Raw genomic sequence first — 8,783 nt, 5'->3', positions numbered from 1 at the left:
CTCATGGATGATTTTACAATGACCACCCTCTCGTTTGAACAGGTGTTATTTAGAGCCATTCAAAAACAATGACAGCACAGTCAAATCAAGAGCCAGCAAAATCACTCCTTCACACAGTTGGCTGTCAGGCTATGCATCGAAGAGGCACATAAGCATGCTGCTCGGTGCTGTGGTTTGGCTCTATCATACCATGCACAATGGTCTGAAACTGAAGCATTCCACTATCAGTGGTGAAGCATTTTTTATTCTCTACACTTCAAAACTTTGGATTTGAAATCAAACACTGACTAAGAAGTTAAAGTATTGTCAGCTTTAATTTGATCCACATTGAATCGTTGTCACGACTTCCACCGAAGGTGGTTCCTCTCCCTGTTCGGGTGGTGCTCGGCGGAAAACAAGTTTTTAGGCATTTTTGCAAATGTATTAAAAATAAAAAACAGAAATACCTTACCTTATACCTTATTATAAGTATTCAGACCCTTTGCTATGAGACTCAAAATTGAGCTCAGGTGCATCCTGCTTCCATTGATCATCCTTGAGATGTTTCTACAACTTGATTGGAGTCCACCTGTGGTAAATTCAATTGATTGTATATGATTTGGAAAGGCACACACCTGTCTATATACAAGGTCCCACAGTTGACAGTGCATGTCAGAGCAAAAACCAAGCTATGATGTCAAAGAAAATGTCCGTAGAGCTGCGAGACAGGATTGTGTTGTGACACAGACCTAGGGAATTGTACCAATAAATGTGGGAAACATTGAAGATCCACAAGAAACAGTGGCCTCCATCATTCTTAAATGTAATACATTTGGAACCACCAAGACTCTTCCTAGAGCTGGCTGCCCGGCCAAACTGAGCAATCAGTGAAGCATGGTGGTGGCAGCATCATGCTGTGGGGATGTTTTCAACGGCAGGGACTGAGAGACTGCCACCACCATGCTTCACCATGCCAGGTTTCCTCCAGCCGTGACCCTTGGCATTCAGGCCAAAACATTCAATCTTGGTTTCATCAGACCAGAGAATCTTGTTTCTCATGGTCTGAGTCTTTAGGTGCCTTTTGGCAAACTCCAAGCAGGCTGTCGTGTCCCGTGTATATGCACTGCTCAAAAAAATAAAGGGAACACTAAAATAACACATCCTAGATCTGAATGAATGAAATATTCTTATTAAATACTTTTTTCTTTACATAGTTGAATGTGCTGACAACAAAATCACACAAGAATTATCAATGGAAATCAAATTTATCAACCCATGGAGGTCTGGATTTGGAGTCACACTCAAAATTAAAGTGGAAAACCACACTACAGGCTGATCCAACTTTGATGTAATGTCCTTAAAACAAGTCAAAATGAGGCTCAGTAGTGTGTGTGGCCTCCACGTGCCTGTATGACCTCCCTACAATGCCTGGGCATGCTGAGGTGGCGGATGGTCTCCTGAGGGATCTCCTCCCAGACCTGGAATAAAGCATCCACCAACTCCTGGACAGTCTGTGGTGCAACGTCGCGTTGGTGGATGGAGCGAGACATGATGTCCAAGATGTGCTCAATTGGATTCAGGTCTGGGGAACGGGCAGGCCAGTCCATAGCATCAATGCCTTCCTCTTGCAGGAACTGCTGACACACTCCAGCCACATGAGGTCTAGCATTGTCTTGCATTAGGAGGAAACCAGGGCCAACCGCACCAGCATATGGTCTTACAAGGGGTCTGAGGATCTCATCTTGGTACCTAATAGCAGTCAGGCTACCTCTGGCGAGCACATGGAGGGCTGTGCGGCCCCCCAAAGAAATGCCACCCCACACAATGACTGACCCACCGCCAAACCGGTCATGCTGGAGGATGTTGCAGGCAGAAGAACGTTCTCCAAGGCGTCTCCAGACTGTCACGTCTGTCAAATGTGCTCAGTGTGAACCTGCTTTCATCTGCGAAGAGCACAGGGCGCCAGTGGCGAATTTGCCAATCTTGGTGTTCTCTGGCAAATTAAAAACGTCCTGCACGGTGTTGGGCTGTAAGCACAACCCCCACCTGTGGACGTCGGGCCCTCATACCACCCTCATTGAGTCTGTTTCTGACTGTTTGAGCAGACACATGCACATTTGTGGCCTGCTGGAGGTCATTTTGCAGGGCTCTGGCAGTGCTCCTCCTGCTCCTCCTGGTACAAAGGCGGAGGTAGAGGTCCTGCTGCTGGGTTGTTGCCCTCCTACGGCCTCCTCCACGTCTCCTGATGTACTGGCCTGTCTCCTGGTAGCGCCTCCATGCTCTGGACACTACGTTGACAGACACAGCAAACCTTCTTGCCACAGCTCACATTGATGTGCCATCCTGGATGAGCTGCACTACCTGAGCCACTTTTGTGGGTTGTAGACTCCGTCTCATGCTACCACTAGAGTGAAAGCACCGCCAGCATTCAAAAGTGACCAAAACATCAGCCAGGAAGCATAGGAACTGAGAAGTGGTCTGTGGTCGCCACCTGCAGAAGAACCACTCCTTTATTGGGGGTGTCTTGCTAATTGCATATAATTTCCACCTGTTGTATATTCCATTTGCACAACAGCATGTGAAATTTATTGTCAATCAGTGTTGCTTCCTAAGTGGACAGTTTTATTTCACAGAAGTTGTCACACCTTGGTCTTAGTATTTTGTGTTTTCTTTATATATTTGGTCAGGCCAGGGTGTGACATGGGTTATTGTGGTGTGTTTTTTGTCTTTGGGTTTTGTGGGGCGTCGACGTAGTCTATGGCTGCCTGAGGCGGTTCTCAATCAGAGTCAGGTGATTCTCATTGTCTCTGATTGGGAACCATATTTAGGCAGCCATATTCTGTGAGTGTTTTCGTGGGTGATTGTTCCTGTCTCTGTGTTAGTGTTCACCAGATAGGCTGTAATAGGTTTCACGTTTCGTTTGTTTTTTGTTATTAAGTTATTTCATGTATCGTCTATTCTTTATTAAAGAACATGAGTAACCACCACGCTGCATTTTGGTCCGCTTCTCCTTCAACTGACGAACGTCGTTACAGAAGTGTGATTGACTTGGAGTTACATTGTTGTTTAAGTGTTCCCTTTATTTTTTTGAGCAGTGTATATATTTTGATATATTATATATATCAAGGGGCGGCAGCGTAGCCTAGTGGTTAGAGCGTTGGAAGGTTGTGAGTTCAAACCCCCGAGCTGACAAGGTACAAATCTGTCGTTCTGCCCCTGAACAGGCAGTTAACCCACTGTTCCCAGGCTGTCATTGAAAATAAGAATGTGATCTTAACTGACTTGCCTAATTAAATAAAGGTAAAATTAAAATATATATATATATATATTGTATATTTTTAACCTCAGTTTCAACATACTCTCCTGCAACTCGCCTCATCCAATGTGGTTTGGATCTGCTATTTTCTATACTTTAGAACCGGACCACCCAACAGAAGCTAGCCAGCTAACTAGCTACTAGCTAATAGTCAGTTAGCCACTGCAGCCTGGTCAACTCCTGTTAGTCTGCACAGCGCGTTTCAACCCAGAGCATACCGGACTGCTCTTTCTCCACATCTCCGATTTCCTACCGCAAGCTGAACCCTTTCACCTGGATCATTGCAGCTAGCTAGCTGCTATCCGAGTGGCTACTCTCTGGCTAACGTCTCTGTCCCGAAGCAAGCACCAGTGAGCCTGGAATTACCCTCATGCTAGGCCCATCTCTCGGCTAGCTGAAGAGGTCCGTCAGCCACTCCTTGGGCTACAATACATATTTTGCCAATTGGCCTGGACCCCTTTTACTGCCGACACGGAGCCCCGCCGATTCCACCACGACTGGTCTACCGACGTAATCTGCCCGAGGGGTTTCAACAGGCTCCTCCGTCACGACGTTCCCTGAAGGCCCATCCGATAGCCTGCGAGCCGTGGCCCGTTAGCTGTCTAGAGCATATCGGACTGTTAGCTGAAAAGGACCATCGGCCATTTCTTGGGCTACAATACCTATTTTACCAATTGGCCTTACCCTTTTACTGCCTACACGGAGCCCTGCCAATCCAACACGACTGGTCTGTCGTCGTAACAGTCCGAGGGTGCTACAACAACAGATTTGTTCCGTTGCGACGTCCCCCCCTAAGGTCATTCTGCTCGTCTGCTCTACCCAGCCCGCTAGCTGTCTGAATCGCCGTGTCTCCAACTAGCTTAGCCTCCCACTGGTACCTAAAATCACTAGGCTATACCTGCCTCTCCCTAATGTCAATATGTCTTGTCCATTGCTGTTTTGGTTAGTGATTTTCTTATTTCACTGTAGAGACTCCAGCCCTGCTCAATATGCCTTAGCTAGACCGTTTGTTTCACCTCACACACTTGCGGTGACTTCACCTGGTCTAAATGATGTCTATAGAGGCAAACCTCTCTCATCGTCACTCAATGCCTAGGTATACCTCTGCTGTATTCACATCCTACCAAACCCTTTTCTGTACATTATGCCTTGAATCTATTCTTCCGCACCCAGAAACCTGCTCCTTTTACTCTCTGTTCCGAACGCACTAGACAACCAGTTCTTATAGCCTTTATCCGTACCCTTATCCTGCTCCTCCTCTGTTCCTCTGGTGATGTAGAGGTTAATCCAGGCCCTGCTGCACCTAGCTCCACTCGCATTCCCCAGGTGCTCTCATTTGTTGACTTCTGTAACCGTAAAAGCCTTGGTTTCATGCATTTAACACCTCTTTAAGGAATACCTAGGATAGGATAAGTAATCCTTCTCACCCCCCCCCCTTTAAGATTTAGATGCACTATTGTAAAGTGACTGTTCTACTGGATGTCATAAGGTGAATGCACCAATTTGTAAGTCGCTCTGGATAAGAGCGTCTGCTAAATGACTTAAATGTAAATGTAAATGTAGAAGCCTCCTTCATAAGTTTGTTTTACTCACTGCTTCAGCACACTATGCCAACCCGGGTGTCCTAGCCGTGTCTGAATCCTGGCTTAGGAAGGCCACCAAAAATCCTGAAATTTCCATCCCTAACTATAACATTTTCTGATAAGATAGAACTGCCAAAGGGAGCAGAGTTGCAATCTACTGCAAAGACAGCCTGCAGAGCTCTGTCATACTATCCAGGTCTGTGCCCAAACAATTCGAGCTTCTACTTCTAAAAATCAACCTTTCCAGAAACAAGTCTCTCATCGTTGCCACTTGTTATAGACCACCTTCTCCCCCCTGGACACCATATGTGACTTGAATGCCCCCCCATCTATCTTCAGAGTTCTTACTGTTAGGTGACCTAAACTGGGACATGCTTAACACCCAGCCGTCCTACAATCTAAGCTAGATGCCTTCAATCTCACAAAAATGATCAATGAACCTAACAGGTACAACCCCAAATCTGTAAACATGGGCACCCTCATAGATATCATCATGACCAACCTGCCCTCTAAATACACTTCTGCTGTCTTCAACCAGGATCTCAGCGATCACTGCCTCAATGCCTGCGTTCGTAATGGGTTTGTCTTTTGTCGATGGCGGTTATGATATCGTTTAGGATATCGTTTAGGATCTTGAGCGTGACTGAGGTGCACCCGTGACAGGGTTCAATCCAAAATTAAATCTAGAATCGGCTTCCTATTTCGCAACAAGGCATCCTTCACTCATGCTACCAAACATACCCTCGTAAAACTGACTATCCTACTGAACCTTGACTTTGGCAATGCCATTTATAAAATAGCCCCCAACACTCTACTCAGCAAATTGGATGCAGTCTATCACAGTGCCATCCATTTTGCCACCACTGCGACCTGTATGCTCTTGATGGCAGGCCCACGCTTCATATTCGTCGCCAAACCCACTGGTTCCAGGTCATCTATAAGTGTTTGCTTGGTAAAGCCCCACCTTATCTCAGCTCACTGGTCACCATAGAAACACCTACCCGTAGCATGCGCTCCAGAAGGTATATTTCACTGGTTACCCTCAAGGCCTATTCCTCCTTTGGCCACATTTCCTTCCAGTTCTCTGTTGCCAATGACTGGAATGAATTGCAAAAATCACTGAAGCTGGAGACTAATTTCTCCCTCACTAACTTTAAGCATCAGCTGTCAGAGCAGCTCACAGATCATTGCACCTGTTCATAGCCCATCTGTAAATAGCCCATCCAACTACCTCATCCCCATACTGTTATTTATTTATTTTGCTCCTTTGCACCCCAGTATCTCTACTTGCACATCTATCACTCCAGTGTTAAATTGCTAAATTGTAATTACTTCGCCACTACGGTCTATTTATTGCCTTACTTCCCTAATCTTATCTAATTTGCACACACTGTATATATATTTTTTTCTATTGTGTTATTGACTGTACGTTTGTTTATTCCATGTGTAACTCTGTTGTTGTTTGTGTTGCACTGCTTTGCTTTATCTTGGCCAGGTCGCAGTTGTAAATGAGAACTTGTTCTCAACTGGCCTACCTGGTTAAATAAAGGTGAAATAAAAGAAAAAATATATTTTTTAAATGTGCCTTTACTGAGGAGTGGCTGGTCACTCTTCCAGGACCTCTGACTCGGGAGAAGGTTCACCTTCCAACAGGACAACAACCCGAAGCACACACTCCCCAAATACAGGTGTGCCAAGCTTGTAGAGTCATAGCCAAGCAGACTCGAGGCTGTAATCGCTGCCAAAGGTGCTTCAACAAAGTACTGAGTAAAGAGTCTGAATACTAATGTAAATGTGATATTTCAGTTTTATAAATGTGCAAAAAAATAAATATGTTTTTGCTATGTCATTATGGTGTATTGTTTGTAGATTGATGAGGGTAAAAAACAAAAGTTTAATTAATTTTAAGGCTGTAACGTCACAAAATGTGGAAAAATTCAAGGTCTCTGAATACTTGCCGAATGCTGTCACGGACGTCCTCCTCTTCATCTGAAGATGGAGTACCAAAATGCGGTGTGGTATGTGTTCATCATGAATTTTAATAAAGAAAACACTGAACACTGAAACACACTATACAAAAACAATAAACAAAATAATGACCATGAAGCTAATGAGAACTGTGCTGACACAAGCAATCAACATAGACAACCACCCACAAACAAACAGTGCAACCCAGGCTCCCTAAGTATTTATTAACCTTTTTTTAACTAGGCAAGTCAGTTAAGAACAAATTCTTATTTTCAATGACAGCCTAGGAACAGTGGGTTAACTGCCTGTTCAGGGGCAGAACAACAGATGTGTACCTTGTCAGCTCAGGGATTTGAACTTGCAACCTTTCGGTTACTAGTCCAATGCTCTAACCACTAGGCTACCCTGCCGCCCCCATGAACCATACTAGGCCGAAACATAAAAATCCCCAAATCATAGAAAAACAAACAGACTGCCCTCCCCAACTCACGCCCTGACCCTACTAAATAAATACAAAGGTCAGAACGTGACAAATGCACTGTATTTGTGTCATTTTGGAGTCACCTTAATTGTAAATAAGAATAGAACATGTACATTTTTAAATTAAGGAATCCAGAAGGAATCATGAATAATGATGAGTGAGAAAGGGGGGTCAAAGATCATACCTCCAAGACATGCAAATCCAGGGTTTCCCAAACGTAGTCATCGGGACCCCAAGGGTTGCACATTTTGGGTTTTGCCCTGGCACTACACATCTGATTGAAATAGTCAACTAATGTGTCATTTTGGAGTCACTTTTATTGTAAATAATTATAGAATATGTTTCTAAACACTTCTATATTAATGTGGATGCTACCATGATTATGGATTATTCTGAATGAATCATGAAAAATTGTGAACAGAGAAAGTTATCAAAATCAAATCAAATCAAATCAAATGTATTTATATAGCCCTTCGTACATCAGCTGATATCTCAAAGTGCTGTACAGAAACCCAGCCTAAAACCCCAAACAGCAAGCAATGCAGGTGTAGAAGCACGGTGGCTAGGAAAAACTCCCTAGAAAGGCCAAAACCTAGGAAGAAACCTAGAGAGGAACCAGGCTATGTGGGGTGGCCAGTCCTCTTCTGGCTGTGCCGGGTGGAGATTATAACAGAACATGGCCAAGATGTTCAAATGTTCATAAATGACCAGCATGGTCCAATAATAATAAGGCAGAACAGTTGAAACTGGAGCAGCAGCAAAGTCAGGTGGACTGGGGACAGCAAGGAGTTATAGAAGTTATAGTTATAGAAGAACAAATATCATACCCCCCCCAAAAAATGCTTACTTCCCCTGTTATTTTAATGGTGCGAAGTTAGCATGTCTTGGGGGTATGATATCTGTGCATCTGTAACTTTCATTATTCACGATTCATTCAGGATTATCCGTAATCATGGTAGCATCCATATTAATGTAGAAGCATTTACAAATATATTATATTCTTATTTAAAATACAAGTGACTACAAAATGACACAATACATTTTTGACAATTGTTTTCTATTATGCACGAAATCTGAAACACAAAACAAACAGCAAACGCTTCCAACAAATCTGTAGTGTCACAAGTTTGATGTCGTCTTTGCCTGCTATGAATATTGGACCAAATGCTGCACTTTTTACTACTTTAATTCATATAAGTGAATTTGTCTGTATACTTTTGACCCTCTAAAATGGGGGGACTATGTATAACAAGTGCTAAACGGAAAATACCCTCAAATTAAAGCTGGCAGTCTGCAGTTTAACTTCATAGTCGCTGTTTGATTTCAAATCCACACTTTGCGTATAGAGCCAAAAGAAGAAAAACATGCTTCACCGTCCCAATAATAATGGAGGGCACTGTATATGATAAAGTGGGAGAATCCCTGTGCTGTGTGTTCCCTCTTGATTCACTCTTTC

The sequence above is a fragment of the Oncorhynchus keta genome, chromosome 21, assembly GCF_023373465.1.
Source record: "Oncorhynchus keta strain PuntledgeMale-10-30-2019 chromosome 21, Oket_V2, whole genome shotgun sequence".
Taxonomy (NCBI): domain Eukaryota; kingdom Metazoa; phylum Chordata; class Actinopteri; order Salmoniformes; family Salmonidae; genus Oncorhynchus; species Oncorhynchus keta.
The sequence above is the reverse complement of the archived record's forward strand: the minus strand, read 5'-3'. Positions refer to the sequence as shown.